Source organism: Triticum aestivum, chromosome 1A, assembly GCF_018294505.1.
Source record: "Triticum aestivum cultivar Chinese Spring chromosome 1A, IWGSC CS RefSeq v2.1, whole genome shotgun sequence".
Classification (NCBI taxonomy): Eukaryota; Viridiplantae; Streptophyta; class Magnoliopsida; order Poales; family Poaceae; genus Triticum; species Triticum aestivum.
Genome location: NC_057794.1, coordinates 507,867,057 through 507,871,952, shown reverse-complemented (window position 1 = coordinate 507,871,952; position 4,896 = coordinate 507,867,057).

The window sequence follows — 4,896 nt, the reverse complement described above, 5'->3', positions numbered from 1 at the left end:
AAGCAAGAAGCGACCCAAGAAGCTGGATATGGAAAGTTTTGGAGAAGCTAGATGGTTTCAGAACAGGCCTTAAGAAAAAGAGGTTGGCTTGAGAGTATAGGAGTATAGCAGCCCATGCTCCAGCTTGGGCACGCCGCATGAGCTTGTGCGGCGGCATGCGCTGCAAATCGATTGACCAAAATTTGTGGTCAGTCGACTTGTAGGTAGCCGTTCCCAAACTTATTCATTGTTTTAAATATATATGGCACAAATATTGCCATATCTTTACGATAAATTCATGGGGTTTATCCTTTATTCCACTGTTTTTGCCTGGTTCAAAAAGCATAGCCATTCTTTCTTTTGGTATACCAATGTAAAAGTGATGTTTTTGGTATTTTCTTTGAGAACATGGAGTTCTATGTCAATGATTTACCATCTTTTTGTTTTCTGGCAAACTCATGTACCCATTGACTTGGTACCCTTCATGTCGTTGCCAGTTTGAGGGCATCTCATAGGCGCTCAATGAACCAGCTGTCGAACAAGGAATCATGGAATCATGCAGTTTCACAATAGTTTGTTGTATTTGGATGTTGTGCATGCAAAAATGTGTAGGTGTTATTGCATATAAGGAACTAATGACTGCATAGCTTTCAAGATAAGAAGATAAAATGGCCTGCTCAAATTTGTCTAACTTGGAGTGATCTTGATCATTTCGATCATTGCAAAACCATGCACTTTAACCTCATGGATATATCGAGGCTCTCCTATCGGCAAAACTCAACGACCTTTTCGGTCGTATAGCCTTTAACTATGCTTCCCTTCTTTCGGGTGTGCTTGATTGATTGATTCCCAAGTCCCAACACAACGCTCTCAGAATTCCCATAAAGCATTCACTAGTGCAGAACCGGGCAATAGCACCGGTTTGTAAGGCCCTTTAGTGCCGGTTTGGTAACCGGCGCTAAAGTGTAGGCACTAAAGCCCTCCCCCCCCCCTTTAGTACCGGTTCAGCACGAACCGGTGCTAAAGGGCAACCACATGGCACGAGCCAGCTTCGGGGGCAGGCAGGGAGCCCTTTAGTACCGGTTGGTGTCACCAACCGGTATTAAAAGGTTGGGGGGGTTTGGGTTTATGATTTATTTTTCATTTAATTTTGTGTTTTCCATTTAATTCTTTTTCGTTTGCTGGTATTTTATGATACTACATATTGTACACGTTATGCATATATATAAATAGAATTTCTAGTAGAACCGATCTGCTCCTTTGGGAGCCAGTGGCATTAGCCTAATTGGTGCCTTCGGAGCACGATAACAATTGGAAGTGGTTCATGGGGGCGGTAGCGGGTAATAGTATTCTCCTTTGGGATCTATGACCTGGTCGAGCAAAAATCCCGCTATTTCCTCTTAAGTTGCTTCTATGCGGTCCTCTATTCGGAGCTTCTCCCGCACCTCTTTGAACTGTTAAGAAGGAGATCAATATGCATGTGTATTAGTTGTGTGACTAGATATCGATAATGGTGTAAAAATTGTGAATAGTGTTCTGACAAACGTACCCACTCCTGTCTTTGAGATCTGCTCCTTTCGGACACCATCATGCGAATGTTCTCGCAAACGTAGTATGCACACAGATTATTCCCCGGCGCCTGCTTCAGGGCCTTTACGAGAATGGAATTTGATCAGATAATAATTAATCAAGCATGATAATTAAAGAGATGGCAGCTAGGTAGTACTACTTAATTACTTACCTGGGGTCGATACCATTTTAGATTTTATTTCCATGGTCCTGGAGTGGCCCTGGTGAACTTTGCCCAAGCCCTGCCCGCCGACAAAGAAAATGAATAAATGGCTTATTAAATAGTTGTTATCAGGAAATGACGAACTAATTAAATAGGCCGAGATATAGTTAATAATAACCGAAATTACTTGTTGACTATCCCCTTCATGATGGTGTAGTCACTTGCTTTCTTAAGTAGTGAGTCTAGTACTTCAACTGTTCCTTCATCAACTTTAATGATTAACAAGATCCAGTGAAATCTGCATGCACACACGTTTGCATGTCTTAATTAAGCGGGCATATGTAAGCAAAAACATGTAGCTAGCTAGTAGGCAAAAACAGAATTTGTAGTACAAGACAGTGTGACTCACTCGAAGTTGTAAGGAAGTAGTATATCTTCATTGTATTTGAGGCGCTTGAAGAACTCTAGCATGCTTTCCTCTACACTTTTTTCATAATATGGATCTAATTTCCATGTGTATTCATTAATGGTATTTGGGTCAACGAACCCAATGCCATAGCGTCCACCTTTTTTCATTTCATAAATCTTCATCCTGCATAATACCACAGAAAAGAATATAGTGAGGATAATTACAGGTAATGATTGATCAAAATGATCACTACAGCTAGCTTGAGACTTAAATTACAGAAAGAAATCACTTACAGACAATAGCAACTGACGATAGATTTGTCGAGTGCATCTTGATTGTATAGCTGAAATAGTTCTGAATACTCAACGGTCACAGCTTTCTCATGGTAGTAATGATCCTTCTTGACATTCACCATGAGGGACTCTCAATTGGAAATCTTGGTAATGTCCATGTACCATTGATGCAATTCATACATTCTCGTTGGGAGCTTATTGACCTCGTCTGGCTCGACCAAAGGTTGGCCCCGGACATATTTCCGTTTTATTTCCTCCTCTCTAGTTGGAGACATGGGCTCGATATCGAGGAGTTGTCCAACAGTGATCCCGATTGTTTCAGCCTGCTCAATATGCTCCTCAGTTATTACCACATAGCCCACCCTGGGAACGTTAACGGTTTGCCCACAATAATATTGGGCGCGCCTACTCTCATGTGTTGTTGGCACAACAAGCGGGGGGATTGATTGTGCCGCCTGTTCTCCCAGCTGGGGAACGGTTTTACCGCTCCTTTTGCCAGCTGATTTGCTCGATCTTGAGCTCGCCTCTTTCTATAGATGTGCTCGATTTAACTTCTTGATGTGGCGCTCATAGTCTGTGTCAATAGGCTTGGGAGCTGGTGCTCTAGCCATACGAATGAAGTGGTCAATCTTTTCCACAGGCACTTTCTCCCTTGGCGGCGGTGGCGGTTTCGGTGCAAAATGGGCTTCCACCTCGGCCTTCGATATGGCTACGTTTTCCTCCTCGGACTTGTCGTAAGGCCTCTGCGAAAGAGGCGCGAGGCTTGGACCATATTGAAATCGCTTGCCTCCGCCTGTACCTCCAGTACTACCTCGACTTGTACCGCTACGCACCATACCTGAGGCGGCTCTCTTCCGTGATTGCTGAGGCGGTGAAGACGGCTGACGTGGCTGAGTTGGAGGAGGAGGAGTGGCCTGAAGTTGTGCCGGACTTGGAGGAGGAGTGGCCTGAAGCTGTGCCGAACTTGGAGGAGGAGTGGCCTGACGCGTTGGTGGACTTGGAGGAGCGGGAGTCTGCTGACTCGGTGGCGGACTTCAACGAGGAGTCGGATGACGCGGTGCCGGTGGCCTTCGAAAGATGATGCAATCCTTTCTCCATAGAATGATACGATGGTTGGCCTCTCCCAGTGTGTGCTCATCGTCACCTCCAGGAATGTCAAGCTCTAACCCCGAATATTGGTCCACCACCTCATCAACCAAGACACGAGCATAGCCCGGTGGAATCGGGTTGCAATGGAAGGTTGCCTCGGGGGGATTTGTAAAAGCAAGGGTGTCCGCCACCTTCATGGATATGTTCTTCATTTTGAAGTGTAGCTCACAGTTAGTGTTCTCCATGATGTCATCCACTGGGTAGCTATCCAGCGATGCGTCGCCCGGGGCGGAACCCATGCTGCTTCTCGGCATGGATGGGACGGTGCTATCCAATGGTGGATCATCCACTAGCTGCTGAGACCCCCTTTGCTGGCTAAGTGAGTCGATCTGCTCCTGCTGCCGCTAGAATTTGACTGCCAAGTCCGCGTGCGCTGATTCTAGGCCTTGAAGGCGTTCATAGTCTAGCTTCCTCTGCTCCTCCTCCATCTTCCTCTTCTTCTCCTCCGCAATCTTCTTTCTCGCACGGGTTCTGTAGTCGGCGTTCCAGTCCAAAAACCCCTCATACCACGGAATAGCGCCCATGCCTCGTGTTCTTCCCGGGTGTTCAGGATTTCCTAGGGCACGCGTAAGCTTGTCGTTCTCTCTGTTGGGCTCGAACACCCCCGATCGAGCCTCTTCTATTGCAACAAGTAGCTTATCTTCGGCTCCGTCCAGACATGCCTTCTTCGAAACTTTGCCTGTCTTCCGGTCCAACTCCCCCCCATGCGCATAGAACCAAGTCCTGCACCTGGGGGGCAGCTCAATGTTTCTGGAGTGACACCTGCATCCAGCATCTCTTTCTCGGACTTATCCCACTTAGGCATTCCCACCGCATAGCCACCTGGCCCCAGCTTATGGAACTTATCCTTTTTGCGGCGTTGGCCTTGTTTATTCTCGACCGTTCCTTAGATAATTTTGAATCCTTGAATTTCACGAAATCGTCCCAATAAGCACTTTGCTTATCTAGTGTTCCCTCGAATACTGGAGTCTTCCTTCCTCCCTTGACATACTTGGCCCATTCACGAATCTTGTGGTTCTTTAATGCAACCGCCATCTTCCTAAGAGCAGCGTCCTTGACTTTCTCCACATCTGCATCTGTGAAATGATCTGGTAGGGTGAAATGTTCCATGAGCGTTTCCCAAAGCAGAAGTTTTTGTCTGTCGTTGACAAAAGTAACTCCTGGATGTGGCTTTGCTGGCTCTCTCCATTCTTGAAGGGAGATCGGGAGTTGGTCCTTCACAAGAACTCCGCACTGACGAATGAACTTGTCCGCAATCTTCTTAGGCGCTAATGGTTCGCCATTAGGTTTGATGGCCTCGATATTGTACTTTACGCCCTCCTTCAACTTTTTGT